The 26,189-nt window shown below is 47.7% G+C and overlaps 1 pseudogene; it reads left to right on the forward strand.

Moving 5' to 3' along the window:
• LOC119321061 overlaps positions 1-25,968 on the forward strand; it is an 82,414-nt pseudogene extending 56,446 nt beyond the window's left edge.
• The last annotated feature ends 221 nt before the right edge of the window (positions 25,969-26,189 follow it).

Consider the following 26,189-nt stretch of genomic DNA (forward strand, 5'->3'; position numbering starts at 1 on the left):
ATCCCTTGCATATTATAGTTCATCACGAAGCTCTTGTAGCTTGGTGGCAGTGATTAGAGAATTCTGTCAATGACACTATCATCCGGAAGATTAACTCCTAGTTGAATCAAGTGATTATTATACCCAGACATTTTGAGTATATGCTCACTGACAGAACTATTCTCCTCCATATAGCATCTATAGAACTTATTGGAGACTTCATATCTCTCAATCCGGGCATTTGCTTGAAATATTAACTTCAACTCCTGGAACATCTCATATGCTCCATGATGTTCAAAACATCATTGAAGACCCGGCTCTAAGCCGTAAAGCATGGCACACTGAACTATTGAGTAGTCATCAGCTTTGCTCTGCCAGACATTCATAACATCTGGCGTTGCTCCTGCAGCAGGCCTGGCACCCAGCGGTGCTTCCAGGACGTAATTCTTCTGTGCAGCAATGAGGATAATCCTCAAGTTACGGACCCAGTCCGTGTAATTGCTACCATCATCTTTCAACTTTGCTTTCTCAAGGAACGCATTAAAATTCAACGGAACAACAGCACGAGCCATCTATCTACAACAAACATAGATAAGCAAAATACTATCAGGTACTAAGTTCATGATAAATTTAAGTTCAATTAATGATATTACTTAAGAACTCCCACTTAGACAGACATCCCTCTAGTCATCTAAGTGATCACGTGATCCAAATCAACTAAACCATAACCGATCATCACGTGAGATGGAGTAGGTTTCAATGGTGAACATCACTATGTTGATCATATCTACTATATATTCACGCTCGACCTTTCGGTCTCCGTGTTCCAAGGCCATATCTGCATATGCTAGGCTCGTCAAGTTTAATCTGAGTATTCTACGTGTGCAAAACTGGCTTGCACCCGTTGTAGATGGACGTTGAGCTTATCACACCCGATCATCATGTGGTGTCTGTGCACGACGAACTTTGGCAACGGTGCATACTCAGGGGGAACACTTCTTGATAATTTAGTGAGAGATCATCTTAAAATGCTACCGTCAATCAAAGCACGATAAGATGCATAAAGGATAAACATCACATGCAATCAATATAAGTGATATGATATGGCCATCATCATCTTGTGCTTGTGATCTCCATCTTCAAAGCACCGTCATGATTACCATCGTCACCGGCGCGACACCTTGATCTCCATCGTAGCATCGTTGTCGTCTCGCCAACTATTGCTTCTACGACTATCGCTACCGCTTAGTGATAAAGTAAAGCAATTATAGGGCGTTTGCATTTCATACAATAAAGCGACAACCATATGGCTCCTGCCAGTTGCCGATAACTTGGTTACAAAACATGATCATCTCATACAATAAAATATAGCATCACGTCTTGACCATATCACATCACAACATGCCCTGCAAAAACAAGTTAGACGTCCTCTACTTTGTTGTTGCAAGTTTTACGTGGCTGCTACGGGCTAAGCAAGAACCGTTCTTACCTACGCATCAAAACCACAACGATAGTTTGCAAGTTAGTGCTGTTTTAACCTTCGCAAGGACCGGACGTAGCCACACTCGATTCAACTAAAGTTGGAGAAACTGACACCCGCCAGCCACCATTGTGCAAACCACGTCGGTAGAACCAGTCTCGCGTAAGCGTACGCGTAATGTTGGTCCGGGCCACTTCATCCAACAATACCGCCGAACCAAAGTATGACATGCTGGTAAGCAGTATGACTTGTATCGCCCACAACTCACTTGTGTTCTACTCGTGCATATAACATCAACGCATAAAACCTGGCTCTGATACCACTATTGGGGAACGTAGTAATTTCAAAAAAATTCCTACGCACACGCAAGATCATGGTGATGCATAGCAACGAGAGGGGAGAGTGTTGTCCACGTACCCTCGTAGACCGTAAGTGGAAGCGTTATGACAACGCAGTTGATGTAGTCGTACGTCTTCACGATCCTACCGATCCAAGCACCGAACGTACGGCACCTCCATGTTCTGCACACGTTCAGCTCGATGACGATCCCCGGACTCCGATCCAGCAGGGTGTCGGGGATGAGTTCCATCAGCACGACGGCGTGGTGACGATGATGATGTTCTACCGATGCAAAGCTTCGCCTAAACTCCGCGACGATATGACCGAGGTGGAATATGGTGGAGGGGGGCACCGCACACGGCTAAGGAACGATCACGATGATCAACTTGTGTCTTCTAGGGTGCCCCCTGCCCCCGTATATAAAGGAGCAAGGGGGGAGGCCAGCCGGCCCTTGTGGGCGCGCCAGGGAGGAGTCCTCCTCCTTGTAGGAGTAGGACTCCCTCTTTCCTACTCCTACTAGGAAGGGGAAAGGAAAGGGGAGAGGGAGAGGGAAAGAGGGGGGCGCCGCCCCCCTCTCCTAGTCCAATTCGGACCAGAGGGGGAGGGGCGCGCGGCCCATGCTGGCTGCCCCTCTCTCTCTCCACTAAAGCCCATAAGGCCCATTACTTCTCCCGGGGGGTTCCGGTAACCCTCTGGCACTCCGGTTTTCTCCGAAATCACCTGGAACATTTCCGGTGTCCGAATATAGTTGCCGGTGTCAAAACCGGCGGATCTCGGATAGGTGGTCCCGAATTGTGCATCTAGGCGGATGGTAACAGGAGACAAGGGACACGATGTTTTTACCCAGGTTCGGGCCCTCTCGGTGGAGGTAAAACCCTACTCCTGCTTGATTAATATTGATGATATGGGTAGTACAAGAGTAGATCTACCACGAGATCGAGGAGGCTAAACCCTAGAAGCTAGCCTATGGTATGATTGTTGTCCGTCCTACGGACTAAAACCCTTCGGTTTATATAGGCACCGGAGAGGGCTAGGGTTACACAGAGTCGGTTACAATGGTAGGAGATCTACATATCCGTATCGCCAAGCATGCCTTCCACGCAAAGGAAAGTCCCATCCGGACACGGGACGGAGTCTTCAATCTTGTATCTTCATAGTCTTGGAGTCCGGCCAATGATGATAGTTCGGCTATCCGGACACCCCCTAGTCCAGGACTCCCTCAGTAGCCCCTGAACTAGCCTTCAATGACGACGAGTCCGGCGCGCATATTGTCTTCGGCATTGCAAGGCAGGTTCCTCCTCCAAATAATTCATAGAAGATTTTGAACACCAGGATAGTGTACGGCTCTGCAAAATAAATTCCACATACCACCGTAGAGAGAATAATATTTACACAACTTCAATCTGCTGACGTATTTCGTGGCATGACGTCACGCCACGGCCAAGCCTTTACTCGAATTGTTTTTATTGTTCCACCTCAGCGCATTTAGCGAAGCGGTTTCCTTGGCACGTCTTGTCAAAGCAGAGATCGTGTCCCCTTATTCCGGGATTCTCATCAATACGGATGTGGGTAACCCAACCACGCCCGTTGGCATGCCCCCTCCATCGAAGGCGAGTCCCAAACGGTTACGGGGATGGCTCTTGGTATTCAACCCCTTTATAATGAGACCAAGGCCTGTTCCTTTTCTTCAATCTTCAATCGAATCCGCCCCTCGCCCCGAGTTCCAACACCCAAGGACCCAGATTCAGGCGCTTCAGACCTTCGACAATCTCCGGCTCTGACCTACAAGGCCGGTGGATGCCTTCTTCCGTCACGGAAGAAGATGTGCTAAAGCTGAGAGACGCCAGGTATCTAACGTGCGAAATCTCACATAGGCTGCCCGCCCAAGGGTAAGCCATTCCCACTCCCGAGCCTGGTGAGAGCGTGGTGTTCGTGCCTCACTTCCGTCAAGGTTTGGGCTTCCCAATGGACCCCTTCGTGAGGGGGCTCATGTTTTATTATGAGTTGGAATTCCATGACTTGGATCCGGAGTCCATCCTCCACATCTCATCGTTCATTGTTGTATGCGAAGCCCTCCTCCACACTACCCCTCACTTTGGATTGTGTCTCAAGACCTTCAACATGGAGCCGAAGATGATCGAGGGGCGGCAGGCAGAGTGCGGAGGGGCAGTTATAAGCAAGAGGGCAAACGCTCCATGGCCCGAGGGCTTTTTTCAAGAGGAGCTTGGTTTGTGGCAACAGGAGTGGTTCTACATCACCGCTCCCAGAGGCACCAGATGGGTGGCGCCACCTGCCTTTCGCTCGGGCCCTCCACAAAGGCTGGCGTCATGGGTCAACAAAGGGCTTGACTGGGGGCCGTCCAAGGATGTACCATTATTGCAGGGCCGTATTCGAGACCTCCAAGAGAGGGAGATCAATCTGGTTGTAGTGGCGCAGGTCATGCTGATTCGGCGCCTTCTGCCCTGCAAACGTCGCCCCCTCCGCCTGTGGGAATTCAATCCGGAGGGACCGCGAGCTCTCCAACACTTCATGGGTGCGACGCCCGTGGAGATGTATAAACTGTTCTTCGGATCACAAGAGATGTGTCCGGACTTGACCGAGGATGCAGGTCTGAGCTACAATCGCCCGGATACTCAAGTAAGTAGTCCTGTGCCCGGACATGCTATCCGTACATTTATCATAAACTTTCCCTTTAAAGAGTTGTCCCTTGAACAAGAATGGATAGCAAAAGCAAAGCTAATAATATGTCCGGCCCCCTTCCTGAGACCACGCCGGATCCGGTATTAACCAAGATGCTGGGTGCCGCGCCTTTGGAAGAGGGCGAAGGGGGGAACAGGAAAGCTACTGCCTCCGCTAAGGAGGCTCTTAAGGAAGGGGGGGATCGAGAATCCCTCCCTCCAAGGGGAGAAGAGGAGCGCTTCTGAAGATCCGGAGACCAAGGCCTCAACGCGAGGGAAGAAATCTTCACCAGAGGGTCCTGCGCCGGGAGGAGCCCCGGCCGCACTATTTCCCCAAGGAAATCATCCCTCTAGCGAGCCGTAAGTAGAAAAGGGAGTTTTGTAATAAGGGACATCCCTGTTTTTATTTCTGAAGATAAACGAAGTGATTACCTTGTAGTTCGGATCTCAGCCCTTCTCAGCAGAGCTCGTCTTCGGGGGATCTTCGTCTGGAGATGATGGAGAGCGAAACGCCTCCATCTGCCGCACCGTCAGGCGGGGCGGACGACCCTAAGGTGTCATCGCGGAGGGCTTCCCCAAGTCCGGCAGGGCCGGAAAGTTCGGCGCCAACTGGTGTACGGCCGGGGGAGCTGAAGGATCTGCTCGGACGGGCGTCTATCCCAGATGATCACCGTACATTAATGGGTACGGTGATTGAAAGGATTTCATCCACTGAGAGCGGGTTGCATGAGGCCGTCAAAAGTTTACTGACGGGGTTTGAGGTACGCGAAAATGATATACCTCCTGACAGTTATGCATATAGAATGCACCCTGTATAGATAGCAGCCCCTGAGACTCGGTACGTTGTTAAAAGTGACAGTGTGCCGAGGATCATAATCTCAGTTGTAATATGTCGCCCTTCCTATCCAGGGGGCGGAGCGTTCGGTGGCCAGCCGGACTAATAGATTTGCCGAACTGAAGCGACAACTTGACGTTGCGGATGCGCATCACGCTGGTCAACAAGTGACTTTGACGAGTCACAAGGTATGTGGCTTCTCCACGGACACCTGGTAAGGGAGCTTGATGCCCGTGCCTTACTACATGTATGCTTAATGCAGATGGTGCCGCTGCTATGGAGGACCTTCGGGCAGAGCTTGCCCGAGCCAAGGAGCAAGCCAGAAAAAGTAATGCGGCTGCCTTGAAGACGGCCGAAGAGCTAAAAGCCGAACAGGCTGCTCACTGCCGAAGCAGGGAGGAAATGGCCGAAATGGCCGTGAAGCTGAAAGATGCTACCGATCGCTATGAGTTTCTTGAAAGAGAACGCCGAGCGGAGCAAGAGGACCTGAAGAAGGCCACCGCCGAAGCCAAGGATGCCCGATCCGCGATGAGGGCTATAAAAGAGGAGCTATGTCAGGCCGGGGATATTGCGGCTGGAAAGCCCTTTCTGCTGCGTAGGAAGTTCACGGATCCGAAGTATGCTCAGTTGGGCCAGTTGTGGGGTGTGGAGGATGCTTATCTGAATTTGGCGGTGAGTGCCGCAGACGCAGTCGCACACTTCCGAGGCCAAAAGAATCACGGAATGGAAGAGCTATTTTGGTCGCAATTCCATAGTCCGGAGCATCCACTTCCATTAACCGATCGGTTAGCCGAGTGGGCTGAGCTGAATAGGTTGTCCGGACTTGCCATGAAGGATGTCGTGGCTCATTTGTGGCCGAAAAGGCCCGAGCCGAAGAGTTATTTTGGCTTGGTGCAACAGTTCCTTGATGCGGTGCCGCATATCGAGGCGATGAAGTGGTCGGCTTGCATAGAGGGTGCACGGATGGCTCTCGCCCGAGTCAAGACATACTAGGCAGAGATGGAGGCCACCGACGTTGCATCCCAGGATTCGGGCAGAAGCCGATTACCAGCCAAGCACTATTTTGAGGAAGTCCTGCAGGGCGCTCGTTTAATAGAGACGCGGTGCTCGAAAGATGTTATGTTCAAATGACATGTATGATTTGTGAAACCACGTTTCAAATATAATATGAGTGCTTTTTATACTTGTGCGTTCAAGTGTTGAAATACCTCATGTGCGGCCGTTAACGTATATGTGTATATAACCTGAAAGATGGCAGTCTTCGGCTTCATCCCCCACGCACATGGTGCGGGGGTGTTTGCAAAAAAGCGCATTTTCACACTTAATCCAACGTCTTGGTCCTGTGAAGGAGGTGATAGTGTAGCAAACTAGGCAACCGGACTATAATGCTTTATCACTTTCACTTAGCCATAGGAGTTCGATGGTGGGGGCTACTATATAGCCCCTATGGGCACTGCGCTCTCCGGATTTCGGGGCGCATATGCGCCTGACTGGGAAACGATCCTTCGTTAAAGCGGAGGAATTCTAAACATTCCGGTGGTCGATCGAGTGGTTGACCAGTCTCTCGCTATATCATGACAGTCAGTTTTCGGCTTTCTCTACTGAGGTGCTCGCCTGGACGAACCGGGGCACAATCGCAGTAGTTCTCCTGGTGCCGCGTTAGCCGATAGAGCGGAACGTAAGGCAGCAAAACACAGGAGCCGGGCAAACCCAACATTTGACCAAAGACATGATTCGGAGCTGATGCATATAAGGCCTAACTCGAGACGCCAAACACTCCCTAAGGTATTCGGTCTTTATGAAAATAGGCAGAACAATGCCCTAAGCCCCTAGTGTCCAGGTATGCGCAAAAATTTCTGGCGCGGCCGATGCCAAAACGCCAGCTTCCTCCCCGGTTATGGTGAGAAACCGGGGGATGTGTATCAACAAGAGACAGTAAGAAAGGTTTACGCAGGGTCTTAATCTGAAAAGAATCCTTGCAACGGGTCCCTACTGCACGTCTGCGCCTGTGTCTCTGTTGTGCCATATCCTGGACGGGCGTAGCATGGTGTTCATCTGTAAAAGAGAAGAACTTAGTTTAAAAAAAAGGATCATGCGAAAAATGTATAAATAGAGTATAATTCGAAAAATGAATGAAATTGAGCTTTATTGTCTCTTATTGTACATGCGTGCAGCCCCTTGTAAGGGGGTACGCGGCTATTAAGCCCCTTGTTTATTTGTGCCAGACTCGCCTAACCGTGTCCGGGGTCTGAATGACCTGTTTGGATGCTTTGATCGGCAAAGCCGGATTAATGTGTGGCTGTCAAGGCAGTCTTACTTTCTTCCGTATTCGAGGAACACTCGAGGTTTCCCTTTAATGAGATTATGCCGCGTGGACCGGGCATTTTATGTGTAAGAGATGCATAATGCGGTATTGCGTTAAAGCGGCCGAAAGCTTCGCGTCCCAATAGTGCTTGATAGCTACTTTTAAATGGGGCAATGTGGAAGACTAACTTTTCACGACAGGAGTTGCCGGATGAGCCGAACACAACTTCCAGTGGTAGAGAGCCCGTACAATGGGCATATGGGCCTGGCATCACTCCTTTAAAGGAGGTGTTTCTATGGCGTATTTTGGTTGGGTCTATCCCCATTCTGCGGATTGTATCCTGATATAGTAGGTTTAGATCACTGCCGCCGTCCATTAGGACTTGTGTAAATTGTAGTCCGTCGATTATAGGATCTAATATCAAGGCAGTCCATCCTGCGTTCCGGATACTTCCGGAGTAATCCTGATGGTCGAAAGTGATTGATTTTGACATCCAGTGTCGGGACTCCGCTAGGGTGGACTGTGCGGCGCGTATTTTAGTGGGCGCCGCTCTATTTTTGCATGTTGCCACATGAAGTGAGTTTACTGTTTTGACCTCTTGTGGGAAATTCCTTTGTTTGCCGGTGCTCTGCTTGTGGAGTTCGTCATCGTCCTCAATTGGTGTTTCGAGCCCCTTGTGTTCGGCATTAAGTCGGCTGGACTGTTTGAAGACCCAACAATCTCTGTGGGTATGGTTTGCAGGCTTCCCGGAGGTGCTGTGGATTTGGCATATCTTGTCAAAGAATTTGTTTAGGTTGGATAGCTCATCGCTGTTGTCCTTGAGAGGCAGTGTTTTTTGTTCTGCCGAGAGCTTTTCAACCCGGCGTTGACTGCCGTGCTCTTTGGTCAGTTTCCCTTAGTTCGGCGCTGGTCCTTTCTGCATCGTGGTTTCCCATTTCCATCCCTGACCTTGGATGTACTTGGGTCACTGGTGCTGCATCTTGCCAGCCAGCTATCCTCTCCCATGCAAAAGCGGGTCATGAGGCTTGTTAGTGCGGTCATTGTTCTTGGCTTTTCCTGGCTGAGGTGTCTGGCGAGCCATTCATCTCGGACATTATGTTTGAAGGCTGCTAAGGCTTCGGCGTCCTGACAGTCGACTATTTGGTTCTTTTTGGTGAGGAACCTGTTCCAGAATTTGTGGGCTGACTCTCCGGGTTATTGGGTTATGTGACTTAAATCGTCTGCATCTGGAGGGCGGACATAAGTCCCCTGAAAATTTGCCCGAAACGCATTCTCGAGCTCTTCCCAACTTCCAATGGTATTTTCTGGGAGGCTTTTGAGCCAATGCCGGGCTGGCCCTTTGAGCTTGAGGGGTAGGTATTTTATGGCTTGGAGGTCATCTCCTCTAGCCATATGCATGTGCAGGATGTAATCCTCAATCCAGACTCCAGGGTCTGTTGTTCCGTCGTATGCCTCTATGTTTACGGGTTTAAATCCCGCTGGAAATTCATGATCTAGCACCTCATCGGTGAAACATAGGGGGTGTGCAGCGCCCCTGTATTTGGGTGTGCCGTGATTTTCGAATACTCGACGTGTTGTTTTGCTTTCTGGAGCTTGCTTTCTTGACCCATAAATGGACCTGACCGGGCCGTCCTCTTTGCGAGGATCCTTATACGGGTCACGCGTCGGCTTGTGTGTGGTGCCGCTTGCCGCTCTTTGTTTGCCATGTGGTCGTCCATCCGACCATGCGGCCTCTTTGTTTTTTGATTGTGGGGGCTCTACGGCCTCCTCGTCAAATTCGGGTAGTAGTTTGCGCTTCGGGTAGCTTTTTGCTTGGCGACTATCGCCGTATTTGTCTGCGGTCTTGAGTACTTTGCTCCATCTCATTCTGAGTACGTCTTCCGCTGTGTTGAGCTTCCACTTCTGCTTCTTCAGACTTCGTGCAGTGGTGACGAGCTTTTTGTGGAGGTTCTTCTGCTCCAACGATGTGTCCGGCGTGAGATCATCCGGACTGTTGTCTTCGCCAGGGGTGGATTGCTTATCCAATTCATCCTGTTCGGATAGTTGCTCGGGGGCATGTTCGTCGTCCCACGGTTCGCCCTGCTCTATGGTTGGGTCTATATGGGTGCTGTCATTGTCGAGGCGGGACTTTTGACGGCGCTTGCGTCGTCGTTTCGGCTGTTTTTCGAGGGAATTATCTTTCGTAGCATCCCGTTGTTCCTCGTTATCGCTTCCTTTAGGTGTATCCACCATATATACATCGTGAGTTGAGGTGGCTTTCCAGTGCCCTGTGGGTGCTGGTTCTTGGTCGTCTCCGGCATCGTCGTCCATACCGTCGATATCTTCGGAGTCGAAGTCTAGCATGTTGGTTAAGTCATCGACAGTGGCTACGAAGTGGGTGGTGGGTGGGCTTTGAATTTCTTCGTCGTCTGCATCCCAACCGTTCTGACCATAATCCGGCCAGGGTTCTCCTGATAAAGAGAGACACTTTAGCGAATTCAAGATGTCGCCGAAAGGCGAGTGCTGAAAGATGTCCGCAGCGGTGAACTCCATGATCGGCGCCCAACCGGATTCGATTGGCAGGGGCGTGGAAGGTTCGGGGTCCGGAGAGGAGTCCGGCACCTTGGAGTCACGAGCTTCACAAGGGACAGGGCCGGTATTCGGCTCTATCGTCGTAGAGGTAGAGGCCCCCGAGGTGGTGTCTAGCCACCCATCCTCGATTGGCGGCGTCGGCTCCGAGCTAAGGGTTAGAGCGGAATCTTGTGCGGCATCCAGGGCACTGTCCGACAGCAGGGCTAAATCATGCCCATCGTGACAGTGCGGCGCGCTCGGCTGTGGCTCGAATCCGTCGAAGATCAAGTCTCCGCGGATGTCGGCCGTATAGTTCAAACTTCCAAATCTGACCTGATGGCCAGGGGCGTAGCTTTCGATCTGCTCCGTATGGCCAAGCGAATTGGCCCGCAGTGCGAAGCCGCCGAATATGAAGATCTGTCCAGGGAGAAAAGTCTCACCCTGGACCGCGTTGTTGTTGATGATCGAAGGAGCCATCGGGCCTATAGGTGACGACACAGAGGAACTCTCAATGAAAGCACCAATGTCGGTGTCAAAACCGGCGGATCTCGTGTAGGGGGTCCCGAACTGTGCGTCTAGGCGGATGGTAACAGGAGACAAGGGACACGATGTTTTTACCCAGGTTCGGGCCCTCTTAATGGAGGTAAAACCCTACTCCTGCTTGATTAATATTGATCATATGGGTAGTACAAGAGTAGATCTACCACGAGATCGAGGAGGCTAAACCCTAGAAGCTAGCCTATGGTATGATTGTTGTCCGTCCTACGGACTAAAACCCTCCGATTTATATAGGCACCGGAGAGGGCTAGGGTTACACAGAGTCGGTTATAATGGTAGGAGATCTACATATCCGTATCGCCAAGCTTGCCTTCCACGCCAAGGAAAGTCCCATCCGGACATGGGACGGAGTCTTCAATCTTGTATCTTCATAGTCTTGGAGTCCGGCCAATGATGATAGTTCGGCTATCCGGACACCCCCTAGTCCAGGACTCCCTCAATAGTCGTCCAATATATCGATCTTTATGTCTCGACCATTTCGAGACTCCTCATCATGTCCATGATCTCATCCGGGACTCCGAACAACCTTCGGTACATCAAAACTTATAAACTCATAATAAAACTGTCATCGTAACGTCAAGCGTGCGGACCCTACGGGTTCGAGAACTATGTAGACATGACCTAGAACTGTTTCCGGTCAATAACCAATAGTGGAACCTGGATGTTCATATTGGCTCCTACATATTCTACGAAGATCTTTATCGGTCAAACCGCATAACAACATACGTTGTTCCCTTTGTCATTGGTATGTTACTTGCCCGAGATTCGATCGTCGGTATCCAGTACCTAGTTCAATCTCGTTACTCGCAAGTCTCTTTACTCGTTCCGTAATACATCATCCCATAACTAACTCATTAGTTACAATGCTTGCAAGGCTTAACTGATGTGTATTACCGAGAGGGCCCAGAGATACCTCTCCGACAATCAGAGTGACAAAACCTAATCTCGAATTACGCCAACCCAACATGTACCTTCGGAGACACCTGTAGAGCACCTTTATAATCACCCAGTTACGTTGTGACGTTTGGTAGCACACAAAGTGTTCCTCCGGTAAACGGGAGTTGCATAATCTCATAGTTGTAGGAACTTTGTATAAGTCATGAAGAAAGCAATAGCAACATACTAAATGATCAAGTGCTAGGCTAACGGAATGGGTCAAGTCAATCACATCATTCTCCTAATGATGTGATCCCATTAATCAAATGACAACACATGTCTATGGTTAGGAAACATAACCATCTTTGATTAATGAGCTAGTCAAGTAGAGGCATACTAGTGACATTATGTTTGTCTATGTATTCACACATGTATCATGTTTCCGGCTAATACAATTCTAGCATGAATAATAAACATTTATCATGATATGAGGAAATAAATAATAACTTTATTATTGCCTCTAGGGCATATTTCCTTCACCAATGGGCAAACAGTTTTCTTTGCTTCATTCGTGCTTCTGGGGAGCACATTATCTTCTGAAAGAATTTCTTTGAAAAGACCTAACATCTCTATGAAGCCCTTGTTTGATATACCGTTCACTGCTTTAAATCTGAGAAGCGCCAGGGTGGCACTCAACCTGTATATAATTCTTTCTTAGAGTTCACATCAATGTTTGGCAGATCCTTGTACCCAATCATATCCTTTTGGGGGCCCTCGAAATCTGCAATCATAGTAGCAAAATCTGGCATATCAAGATCGTCGCCATCTGCGTCGACATCTTGGTTTTCCAGTGGGTGTTTCGGCTTTTCGGTGTTCCATTGGTAGCTTGACGCCTCTGCCCCGATGTTAGATTCAACATCCATGTGACACTGATCAGGGTTTGGCATCTCGCAACCCTGGGTATCTCCATCCATGACCTCCTCTTCACCGTGTCTGGTCCAACGTGTATATCCATCCATGAATCCCCGAGAGACTAAGTGCCACTAGACATCTTCAGCTACATGCAACTCTGTATTGGCACAATCAGCACATGTACACATGATGTAATCCGCATCACCAATTCACCTCTTTGTACTTTCAGCCAAATTCATGAACTTTATCACACCACTGATAAATTCTGTGGTTTTCCGATTATTCATCCATCGTGATCGTTCCATCTGCACCACACGAATGGTAATTAAAAACAAAACAACAACATTGATACACGGATTAACTGTTGCCCAAAGATGCATGCATAAATCACAAGGTTTTATTTTCATAATTACTGAGGGCGCTCCATATTGTTATCCAGACGTGCAATGACAAAAATTAATGGGCAGTCAATTTACACGCAGAGTACTAGTACAACACTACCCTTAGGAATTAAATACCTTAATTAAGCCACTCACAAAAAGAATACCTTAATTAATTAGCCGCGTGGCGACCTCCACCCAGCAGACAGAGAAGCGCGATGCGGCAGCACGCCGAGACAGCAGGGTCGAGGAGCAAAGCTTAGTGCGGTTGCCGCCTGAAGTTTGACCTCCACTATCCCGCCATCGACCGCGATGGATGTGCTCAAATCACGCCACTGCCGATCTTGATGTTTGTGCTCCTCCTATATCCCACCGCAGACCGAGGATTGACCTCCTATGACGCCGCCACCACCCACCGACCAAGGATTGACCTCTTCTCCGGTAGCCGCTGCCTAGGCCGCCGCCACCATCTCTATATGCAGAGCGGCTGTTTTTTTATGGATATCCACAGAGCGGTTGTTTACACGGTGTCACTATAACTCAATTATATGTACAGGGTAGTACTTCGAATACGGTTATGTAACAGCAACCGTGTCTCACCTACATTGTCTTCTCACAGGTTTGGTGCGGAAATAGTGTGTGACGTTGTAATACCTAACACAAACAACATGTATAAACAGTGTGCCATATACAACATATAGTGCCATAAGTAGTTCCCGACCGTTAGCTTATCCCCACAGTTTCCCCATTTCCCCCAAATCCCTAGATAGCCTCCAAATTTCCTCGCATGGCACTGACATTGGGGGAATGCGGACGAGTGGTGCTGATGGTTTCGGTGCGGCTGCTCCTGCTCGTATCGCCGTCACGACGGCGGTCGCTGCCAAGCACTTGCCTAAGGTCATCAGAAGGCAGGTGTACTACGGATCTGAATCGTCCTGTCAGGTTCCAATCTATCCTGATCTTTTTTAGCATGTCCAAAGTAGCTCCTTACTGAATCTGTCCTGAATGAACCCCCACCTAGGAAAGCGATCTGCCATTGGATCTGGAGCATGACTCCAGACTCCCGCAACAGGAGTTCGACTCTGAGTTTTGCGCCATCGAGAAGTACCAAAAGCTGAGTTGTGTGCACGGGCACACTCCCGCTCGACGTGTATGCATGGAGGGATTCGACATTGGCAGACGGTTTCTCAGTTGCCCCTTAGAGATTAGTGCTAAGTTCATCATTTTACTTGAGTTAATGCCACCGCTCATCTTGAATACTATTTAACATTGGCAGGGATATGAGGCTTGTGCCTTTGTTAATTGGCTGGATCAAGAATGGCATGGCAAGGCTCGGAGTGTTATCACCAAGCTCGCAAGAGATAACGTAAAGCTGAAGAAGAAACTGGCTGATCTGGAATGTACAATCAGTACGATGAAGCAAGAAAGAATCAATCACAGGCAATAGATAAAAGCAAGAGATAAGAAGGAACTAGCATGTGTAGTTGTGGTTGTCGCATTAGCCGTGTTCTATGTGCTATTTGCAATGATGATTAAGGGTTTTGTTTGACAGTATTGCTAAAGCACATCTAGATGTGCTCTAAGTAATGCACATCTAGGTCCTATGCCATTGATGTTACGTGAAGATTCGTGCAGATATTTTTCTTTGTCTTTTTTTTCTTTTTCTTTGTAGTTTGATTATTACTGGATTTACCAATAAGAAGAGCTCAATGTATTGCTTGCCAACTGTCCTACTCCGTCCGTACCGGTACCAGTGCATAATCCCAAAACTCGTTCCTTGTTTTTGTCCTGAAAAAAGGAACTAGCCAAATAGCCAATAGAAGTTGCGGGATTTTGGAGCGATTGGGTACAAATAATTACGGTTGATTATATCAGCGGTAGATAATACGTCAACCCCCGCTTCAATTGGCATTTCCTCTTCTCTGCGTATCCTGCTTAAGTGTCCACCATCTTCATCGTCCCCGACAGGCCGCACTACACACTGGCACACACTCTGCAGCCATGTCGAGCGATAGCGAGGACGACAATTCGGCCAGCAGTCTGCCGCCCGATGATAGGTCAACATCGAAATCATCCCGCTCGTCTTCCATGAGTCCGGCGTCGAGCCCAGACCTCGATTATATCCGGATCATGGAAGGGACGCCGCCTCCGGAGTCGTCAGACGACAACCAGACGGACTAGGAGTCGTCAAGGGACGAAGAAGAGGACGACAATGATGATGAGGAGGAATGGTCGAATGAGGAGGAGGACGGCGAAGATAACAACATGATGACGATGGCGGCGGCAATGAAAAGCCAACGGTCAGCGGCAAGAAGCGTCCTCGCCAAGACAATGTCGCGGGGCCATCCAACGACAACAAGAAGAAGAAGGACTAAATTAAACATACTGTATATATCTTTGTTTCCGTTCGCTCATATTAATTTGTTATCTCTGTTTATCCTGTCAATCTCATCGCAGACGGTTAGTAATACATATTTCACAGAGATCTTCTACATTATCACCCATAGGTTGGTTTGTTGAACTGTGTGCCCTAATGAGCACACAATTCACAAAAAAGACCGTATGGGCTGTCTATAATGATCGCACACAATTTTGATTACCGACCTATTTGCCCGATATCACACACATCTTGTTACGCTGAATCGTTTGTCACCTCGATCATCGCAAACGGTTCATCGGATCAAACTGTATGCCGTATATCGCACACACCTTGATCTGGCTGCCCGTTTCTGTTGTTCTGTCTCATCACAAACGGTTTGTATGGATCAACCGTATGCCCAGTATCGCACACGCAACTAAAATCTGAACCGTGTTTGATGTATCATTCATTGCAAACGTTTTGCGTCTTTTTTGACGGTTTTTTACATCACCGTTTGTGATTAATGCATCACACACAATTTCTCAAAGGGTCTCTGATCGTAGTGTCGCGTTAGCAGCAACCTGCAGTAGTGAACTGAGCAAATGCCAAGTAGTACAATTATGGCCAGAGCTACCGACAGTGGAATTTCAGTTTAGTGATCATGATTCTACAGATCCAAATCTCATGAGAGAATCCTGGTGCCGCTTGAAGAAAATTACTTACAAGAGCAGTACATGGAGCACCTATTCATATCAATACCGTCACTCAAAAATGATTCAGTTGTAGGTTATCTCGAAGAGCCATCTTTAGGTACACATCACCAGCCACATGAGGTTTCAGGGTTCAGTGTTGAGCTAGTACCATTATCATTCAGTGACGTGAGTTCTCCTCAAGTTCCTTATCGCCAGTCGAATTCCATGGAAGAGTCTTTCCGTCGTTTGTCGGGTGTAAAGCTGTAGTCTGCTGGGCGCCCTGCGGATCGTGCAGCAGCTAAGAATATCATTTGAATGCCACCTGTACGAGTGAGGATCAGACACATGGGACACTTGTTTAGGCCTAGACCGTGGCCCTCTTTCAAATATCATTCACATGTTGGCTATCTTGATGAACCATACTCAGGTATACATAATCAACCGCATGATGTTTCAGGGTTCGGTGTCGGGCTAGTGTTATTCTTGTTCAGAGATGAGGATTTTATTCCAATTTGCTGTTGTGAGCTAAATCCCATGGAGGAACCTTTCATATGTTTGCTTTAGTGTGAGACTTCCTATGGTTTCTGTTGGGAGATGCTTGCTCTAGTTGTGGAAATATTCAGGGAGCATTTGGTGTTACTGCAACCCAAGCCCCCATGGGCAGCTATTGCTCTAACCAAAATTGATACTTATGATATCAGTACATCTCACTTTGGGGCCCACTTGGTAGGAACTTGTTCGATTATGATTGAGTTGGAGCCGTGCACTGATTCGATTTCTTATCGAATGCACCCTGGGTTGCAGCCTTTAAGGAGGAGCACTAGTACAACATTAATGGTGTTGATGTTTGATTGGCCATTATCTTCACAGAGAGAGCTTATTGTTGGGGCCATGGCTGCAGTACTGCATGCAAATAATGTTGAAGAGGATAAACTGAATGAGGGTTACTAGTTCAGAGGAAGTGAGAGTAGTACAACGCACAGGAAAAAATCATGCAAAATACTCCCTTCGTTCCTAAATATTTGTCTTTTTAGAGATTTCAAATGACTACCACATACAGATGTATATAGACACATTTTAAAGTGTAGATCCACTCATTTTGCTCCGTATGTAGTCACTTGTTGAAATCTCTAGAAAGACAAATATTTAGGAACGGAGGGAGTAGTAGACTGAAGAAGGTAATACAAAAAGGATGGACAAATCATTTTACACATATATTTACAACAAGCACACCGATGACATGAACAAACTGGAGGAGACCAATGAAGTGCGACATATAAATAATCCTGAAGAAAAGAAGCAGGCTTCTTATGTTTTGTGGCATAAAAGATGCATGAAGATAGTCATTGAGCAGCCCTGGGACCCAAGCGGAAGCACTTTGTCAGTTTGGCTTTCTCACTCATTGGACGAGACTGATCATTGTCGTGGCATGTTTCGTGTGGTGGTCAGCAAGCAGGGCGGTTCCTCAATGGCATCGAGTTGAGGGCAAGCCGGATCTCAAGGTGTCGGGGATGTCAACGATCCAATTACTACCGCATCAGCAAACCCACCATCGATCGACACATTGGGCGGGCCTGGCTGGTTGCCACAACGAGGGAGACTGACTACAAGTATTCACGAGAGAGCAGCACCGAAGGGTTATCTGGGCTTGGGTCAGAAATGACATGACACGGCGACCTCCTCTTTCCCCTCCCTTCATGTACCTCATGTACTTCCTCCTTCCTCCTTCCCCAATTTCTGTAGGTGAGCTTCATCTTCCTTTAATGGAGTAATTCGAGTGATTCGCGAGTGGGTATCTAACAGTCCTGGTAGGCGCGGTATCGTTGGCGCGCGCCAGGGACTAAGGCTCTCCGCCTTCTCTCACCGTCGGCGGGCTTCCGTGAAAATTTTATGCTTGAGGATGCTGGAAGGCGCGGCACCCTTGCAAGCGACGGCGGAAGCCATGGTCTCTCTCTCTCTCTCTCTCTCTCTCTCTCTCCGCAGATGGCAGCATGCGACGGAGGGAGGCGGCGGTGTGGACGGACTAGGGTTGGGGAAGAGAGCGAGGGTGGCGCGGTCCGACCAGGTTATGTGCGTAATTTGCAAAAGACCCCCTGCTTTCCTGGGTATTCAAGCGGCTGGAGACAACGTGGCAGTTAGCGCCCGCGTGGCATGAGTTGACGCTGCCAAATCAGCGAATACGTAGACCAAACAGTATAATGGACCGTATTTGAACCCGTAAAACAAGTTTAGGGATGGTATTTCAGGTATTCTGAACAACGGGGACTAAAGTGCCACCGGAGCAAGTTTAAGGACCTATAGTGAATTTTCTCAATTACTAGCAATGTCTGAATGTAGATTACCAAACTGTTATGCGCCGGAGAGTTCGAGCACGAAATGTGAAATTTTCTCGTCACACAAGTCCCGCCTTCCCTTGTCCCTCTCGCTCGAAGCAACCCCCGCATATACCTGGCCATACCACGGGCCGGGCCAGGCTTCGGGCCGGGCCTAGTCAAGCCCGACGCAAAAAACCCAAGCCCGAGCCTAGCCCGACCCGGCTGTCGGGCCTGTTTTTTGGGCCCGAGCCCAGCCCGAACATGTAAAAGCCCGTCGGGCTTCAGGCCAACCCAGCCCGTCCTTCAGGAAAACGCGAAAACGATGGGCCCGGGCCCGGCCCGGCCTTCGGGCTCAAAATCTAGGCCCGAGCCCGGCCCGGGCCGGGCCGGGCTGCCCATGGCCAGGACTACCCCGCAGCTCAAATCCGTCCGCCGCCGCTGCCAATCAACGCCGTCGACCACACCCAAGTGCCCTCCTCGGCCTTCTTCGCAGTTTCCCCTCCTCCGCACCGTCTTTCTGCCCCTGCTCATGTCACCGCGGCTAACCCTACCCCGCGTGGCTCGGCGGCGACGCCTTCCGGTCTCTCCGACGACGGCGCCGCGCTGCCACGATGGATTCTCGCACGGTCGCGCTGAAGAACTCACGACCGCCACGTCGGTTGGCGCCGGGCTCGACTGTGGGTTCCGTTCGGCGGCATGATGGCGGTGTGCGCAGCCTCGGCCTACTTCCTGTTCGTCCACTACTTCTACAGCTAGGTGCCTCTTTTGTCTCAGCTGGCTCAGGCACGAAATTTTTTTGAACGAAAGGGGTTGCGCCCCCTGCCCCAATTTTATAGATTGAAGCAGAAGCTCAGGCACGAAATTCAATCTTCCTAGGCAGTATTTTTCTGGCAATGTGATTATGTTCGGCTGTATCAGGACATTTTTCATAACAAGTACGACACCCACTAACTGTCAATCTTATTTGGGTATTTTCTTATGGTCTTCTTGTGTTTTGATGCAGGTTGTTGGTGTTTTTGATCCCAGGACGGGTTAAGGAAAAGCGTGGAATAGAGAGGGAACACTAACAATATCAGGGCTTTGCTTATTCATTCCACTGGAAGGTTTTGGTTTAGTCATCATCAAGGTCTTCTCATAGATTCATCTAAGATTTACTATCCCTTTTCCTGAACAGTATCCTCTAAACCTTCAATTGTCTTTCCTATTGTTGTGGCATTTCATACTGCCATCCAAATTTAATGCGTCTGCGTGTCCATATCCGTTTGATACCAATACACGTATCCTTATCTGTGCCCACACCATAAGCACCTAACGTACTTACTGGTATGTAACGTACTTTCTGTGATAGCACTCATGTTCCCATGCTTGCTGATGACAGTGATAACACTATATGGGAGGTCATGATACACAGCTACCAACAAGATAATTCAATTCTCAGTTGTATTGGACAGGATCCATGATTACATCCTTCCGTAGCACCAATTGGGATGAATTGGCTACATGCTTTAACCTGGTGTGTAAGTTAGATTCAACAAATCGTACTAAACTGCATTGCCTGATAAAATGGCTTCTAGAAGAAGAAAAAGTATTCATACTTCTGACTCAAGTGTTCTCCTCATAGGTGTTTCTTTCTGAGAAGGGGATCAAGTCTGTATGCATTGATGCCAGCACACTTCCAAGAGAAAGGAAAGAAGCTGTTGATTCTTTTGGTTTAATCAAGAGGTTTTCATTTCCCCTTACTTTGATTCATAACTCGCCTATTGAAACATCAGAATATGAGTAATTTCATTTCCATAAAATTGTTGTACAACTTTTGAATTTTCATGAAAGAATGTCAGCTATAGGTATGTGCAGGGTCTCTAGCCATGAAAATTTCAAGAAAAAACCGAATCATTTCTGTAGACTCCAAAGATAAAATTATGACGTCAAACAGTGTGAATTAAACAGCCAATCTACCATTTCTGTATCTGGCAAACAGGACCGAGTCTGTTCTTATAAATTAGTTACCTTCACATTTGCAACTCCCTGTGACCATTCCAATTCCATTTTTTGCAGTGTTAAACTTTGAAGCATAATTTACACACGGAGAAAATATTGTTACATGTACGGAGAAGTCTGGTAGTGTTTGAACTCAGATGAGGCCTGGTTGATTGTATCGCTGCTGGAATCAGTTGGTTTACTAGGATCTCGAGCGAGATTCTAGGATTCCTATGCTTGATTTCCAGCTGATTTCGCCAGTGCACCTTAGCCTGTTAGGATAAATGCGTCCATTCAGGCATGCAATATAGTCCAGCTCCAGCAGCACTTGAAGATAAAGCTTGCAATAGTTTTTCTGTTTCACCAGCTGCCTCTGGCTCTTCAGTTACAAGTAAATCGCTGAAGGTAATTAAGAAGTGTAAAAAACTTTCCAAGTAATATGACTCACTGGTGTACTTGTTCCAGGAGCCAATCATGTTCTGTCATAACAATGCTCTTTGTTTGTGTTCAGTGGGAACCTTGCGAAATCACCTGAATATTTTGAAGATCTATTCTGTTGTCTTACTTGCTTGCAGCAATACAGATTGAGAACCAGCAGCAGTGCCCTGCGGCAGGTATGGCTTCTTCTATCTTCTGGTATTAACATGTGCAAAGAGACCTTTTTGAAAAAAAAAACATGTGCAAAGAGACTAAAATGGACACTTCAACGTAAAAGTGTTAGTTGCAGTTTATTTTCAGTATCATAAGCATGCCATGATTCGCTAGGCACGCCATTTATCCAGATATACCTATTATGTTTGTGAGGAAAGAAGTGGCACCTGATTTCGTGGACTTGTGTCCACATTTCGTGCCGAAAACATATGTTTATGATGCACATGGTTGAACAAGAAGTTAGATGACTTTGACTCGGTATATATATTTAACGTATGTTTGTAAATACATGGTTGAAAATATGTTCCCTTATATTGCTTCTACTATGGTCGGCTGTGCTTTCATGAGGTAGGATGCCGTTTTGAGTTTCAAGGCGATATATGCCTATTTATGAACGATGCCACGTCTTGCTGGCTTGAGGATGCACCTTGTCCTCTCCCTGGATTATGTTCTCTCTCCCCAACCCAGCCTGCTTGGCTAACTTTAGAGCGACTATGCGTCGGATTGTTAGCGGCAGTGTTCCTTATACTGGTTTGATCTTGCGAGTGTTGAACAGTCCTTATATCTCTTTGGAAGGAGACCCGAACCCGGGTTTCACAGAAAGCAAAGATCTGTTGGGAATGCCATGGAAACCAAAACCACAGTGCTGCCATGACTGGCAGCATCGAAAATAGAAGCAGGATGACATGAGCGACCAGTTATCAGCCCAAAACAAGGTGGAGCTGCCATCTCCAACAATAGTGACCATTTTATGCAAAGTGTCATCAGTCACCCGGTAGAAACCCATCACGAAAAAATATCAGCTCCTTCCCAAAATGTGCAACCTCTTTTCAGTGTTGGTTCCCAAGAAACCAAAGTCAGGAGCTAACAACTTTGAAGGGGGAAATTGTCCAAACCTTAGATTTGCTTGTTACTGGTTGATGGACCCGATTGCAATTCTATTTTTCAGTTTGGGGTCCTCCATGTAAATGAGAGGGACTTTTTTTGCAATTTTATGTTTGTTCTGGGTCCGTTTGCAATTATATTATAGTAGTATTAGCCTAAAAAAAAGAGAGGAGTGTAAAGGGAACTGGAACCAGCCCGATAAGCCCACAGAACGTCCTCTTCCTCGGCCCGATAAGCCTCCTATATAATCGCGCGATCGGCGTCCCTGTCCCCGTGTGGCACATTTTTATTAGGGTTTAAGGAAAGAGTCCACCGCACCACCATCACCACCACCACCATGGCAGGCCTCTTGCGCCGCGCCGCCCCTCTCGCTCGCCGCCTCACCTCGCCGCACCCGCTCCCCGCCATCATCCCCATCCGCCCCTTCCGCGCAGCCGCCTTCCCAACCCCATCCCGCGCCCTCACCAAGCTCCCCTCCGCCGCCAGCGCCCGCCACCCCGATCTGCTCCGGATCGCCCGCCGCCAGACCCATGGCGACTCCTCCGCCGTCGCCGGCCTCGAGCAGCGCATCAGCCGCGTCGAGGCGGACCTCGCAAACCACGTCTCTCGCCTGGAGGTTGATTTGGCAAACAACACCGCCCGCATCGAGGTCTATGTGGACCACAAGGTTGTCGCGCTCGAGGTCAAGGTCGAGGAGGTGTGCCTGGGCAGGCACAAGGAGGCCCATGCTTGGCACACCACCCACGCCAAGGAGCTCGCCGACCTCAGCTCCAGCATTCTCGCCCTCAAGACAGCAGCGCATGTGGCCGAGGTGAGGGCTGCCGAAAATCATGTCCAGGGTCTGCGGGAGATCGGCAAGGTGTCTTGGAGGGTTGTGTCTTGTGTGGACAGTGGGTCTGGGGGCCATGACCTTCACGTTTGGCATCATTCAAGTCGTGCGGTCAGAATCCAAGACAGAGTATCTCAGGTCAGCGGATGAGCAGATGCGCCGCCACAGTCAAGAGCTCCACAAGATGTTCCTTGAGCATCTGGAGAGTACAGTCCAGCGTGTCGTCGAGCTTGCCTTGGCGAAGGAGGCTCTTCTCCGCAAAGCCAAGGAGGAGGAGGAGGAGGAGTGAAAGAAGCCTCCAGGCGGTGGCAGCGGTGGGGGTGGCGCCGATGGCAAGTAGACGGTGGCGGCAGTTATCTTAGTTTAGGAAATTGGACAGTCATGGCAGTGATTCAAGATGCAGCCCATTGTAGTGGTTCCCCCCATCTTTTGCATGAGAAAAGTTGAACTGCTCCTAATGATGGCAAGTACCATTGTAGCTGTTTTCTAAAATCTTTTGCATGAGAACACCAAAGTCAATGTAAGGTGCCACTGTTTGGTTAATCACTAAGTGTTCCTTTTTGCCACTGTAATATGATGGTCTGAATTCTACTGTGCTTAAAATGCTCCATGTTATCTGTCATGTATATAAGTTGTGTCAAATCTGCCTAAAGGTGTGGGACACATGCTTATAATTAGCTCAATTCCTCATGGCTGTTAATTATGCATATTATGGTTAAGAGTTCCATGAATTCTATAGATCATGATACAAGTTTAGATGTGGAAGTTCTACATGGTTATTTTTATTTTCACTCGTCAGCCATCCCAGTACATGTAGGTTGGGGAGTCTGACACTCCTAATTGTGCGCATGTGCAGGGCTAAGTAAACTAGTAGCGGTCCAATTAGGGTGGGATTGCAAGGTTTAGTAGTGTGCTATTGGCGTCTACAAGTTTCTCTGGTTGGACATGCACTGTGCCTGCTACAGTCTCCAAAGAAAAGCCACTTTGCCTGTGGAGAAACGTCTGTTCAATCGACCTGTTGGTCATGCATTGAGCTTTGCCTGTTGTCTAAGCGCTTTCCACTTGGAAAGTAAGGTGCTTGCATGCTTTGGTTGTGCTACCTACATGGGATTTAGCATTGCAGGTTTGTGAGCTTTCCTTTGTCAAAAAAATAAAAATAAAAAAAGAAGAGCTGGGCAGAAACAAGACTGGATAATATTTTGTTTTGCCAAAGTCTTTAGCTTCAGATTGTATCAAGTTCAGTGTCATGTGTGTTCTGTAGATTGAGTTTAATACATCCTTTTTTTGTGAAGTTTCAAAACCAGGCACTTCAAGTGAGAATATCTGAGTTCTATCTAAATAATTTTATGCGGAACTGGAGCAAGTGAGAATATCCTGTATATTTTTATTTGTGGCTGCCACAAAGTCCCGTATATTTTTATGCGGCTCAAGTGGGCATGACCGCGACGTCCAGTAAGTTGTCCACTTACCTCCGTATTTGATTTAAACATTACCAAAATAAATACCGACTGAATACATGGGCAGCGAAAGAAATGGACGGGTCGATAGGGAGAGGATAAATACCAAACATGCAGTTAAATCTTCAAAAGTTAAATCTAACTTCGCAGTTCTAGCAGTAACTAAATGATGTACAAGTTCTTGATGCTATATTCAAGCTGCAGTATTACTCTCTCCTGTTTAGGCTAGTATGACTGATAATGTCCTCAAGCAGCTAAAAGAATTACTATACTTTTTCTATCTAAAGGAAAATAAGATTGTGGTTTCTGCACTGATCAACAACACGTTAGTAATTGTTTGAGCAGATCATAGCTGCAATGCAAATCAAGTAAGACTGGAAACATTTTCTTCTTACCTTCTAGAAACTTATGCATGCTAGTCTGTATTTCAATGGCCATTCCAGCAATTTATCCTTTAAATATTCTCTAGTCCATCATAACAAATGGGAGTGTCTTCTGTTTGTTTATGCGTTTCAGGTTAAGGAGGTTTTTGATGCTATTGCTCCTGTGGCGGGCTTGGCAGTAGCATCAGCAGTTGGTCAATCGTCCATTGCGGATGACATCTCAGATCTGATCAAGAGGTCCAAACAAGAGCTTTACCCATCTCTTGATGATGAATATGTTGAAATGGAACCACAGACTAAAGTTGATATATTGGTGGCAACTCCTGGATGATTGATGGATCGTATCAACATGACAAAAGGTTCTAGTCTGGAGCATCTATAATACCTGGTAGGCTTATTGGCAACAATTTCTGTCTCCTATTTGTTCGCACCATTCTCCATACAATGGACGATCAAGTCCATATGTGATGCGTTGATAGGTCCTGTTATACATATTTGAGGTATTATTGTCTGTGTGTGCAACTGTGCATAGTGCCATAGTGCCATAGTACCATATAATGTCAAACATAATGCTGGCAATGGGTTTGGACCAAGTGTATATGATTTACTTTAGCTGGTTTGTATCCAAATAGCAGCTATACATGATTATTTTGGGCATTCTTGGACGACTAAAACAGTTTTCTAGATTCACCTCTTCATTTAGATACTTGCTATGGATGGCATTTAAAACCATGCGAGTGTTGCCTCTAGTTGCAACAAGTTTGGCATGCCCTGCTTGTGTTCTTTCCAAAGAATTATCCAGTCAACAGGGCAGGCCGTTTGTACAATTTTTCTAGCATATGGTGATATGGAACTTAGTCATACCACTATAGTTTTGCATCTTATTAGTGTTGCGTACAACCTTTTTGATTTTTTTTAACTTGCGGTTTCAGGTTGTTGATGAGACAGATAGGATGTTAAAGAGAGGCATATCAGTCCTGGTTACCAACAGTTATCCAGTTTAGTCGCCCGACTAATCAAGGTCATTTCCAGGATGACACTGCTGGACGAACTCTACTGCATCCATCGACTACCATTAGAAGATCGTAAGCCTTGCCTTACTAAATCAATTTCTCATATTATTCTTGCCCTCTTTTATCACTTCATATTTCAGTTGAGGACTTCAATCTACGCTATGGCATTTAGGGGTGTCGAGCGAGGGTTTAAAGGTCAATGCTATCCAAGACTGGAAAAGATAGTCTATTCTGCTACACTGACCCAAGATCCCAGCAAACTTTCTCAACTTGAGCTGCATCATTCTTTGCTGTTGAATAGTGGGATGAAGCGTTACAGAATTCCTACAAAGCTGGAGTCCTACAAGCTGGTTTGTCTTCACCACAGTGGGCAAATTTACTGATTGTTACTTTTATCAATGCTGAGGCCTGAAACACCCAAGGGGTGTAAAAGACTATTGTGAACTATGTCGTGCGTTCTCATTATCCTGCTGTTATTGCAGATTGGTACATCAAACATATGCTGCCATGTCTCATTGTTCTTCTCCAAGAGCTGCGTGGGGAGAAGTGATTGGTTTTTACTAAATCTGTAGATGATAGCCATAGACTAAGCACTTTACTGGGATTTTTCGAAGACTTACTGTCGGAGTCTAGGATCTGCGTCCATGAAACTCTCCAAGAACTAGGGTTCGAACTCTAGGGGGCTTTGCTTGGCAACCTACGACCCGACGGGGACTACGGCGAGGTCACAACGAGC

Source organism: Triticum dicoccoides, chromosome 6B, assembly GCF_002162155.2.
Source record: "Triticum dicoccoides isolate Atlit2015 ecotype Zavitan chromosome 6B, WEW_v2.0, whole genome shotgun sequence".
Taxonomy (NCBI): domain Eukaryota; kingdom Viridiplantae; phylum Streptophyta; class Magnoliopsida; order Poales; family Poaceae; genus Triticum; species Triticum dicoccoides.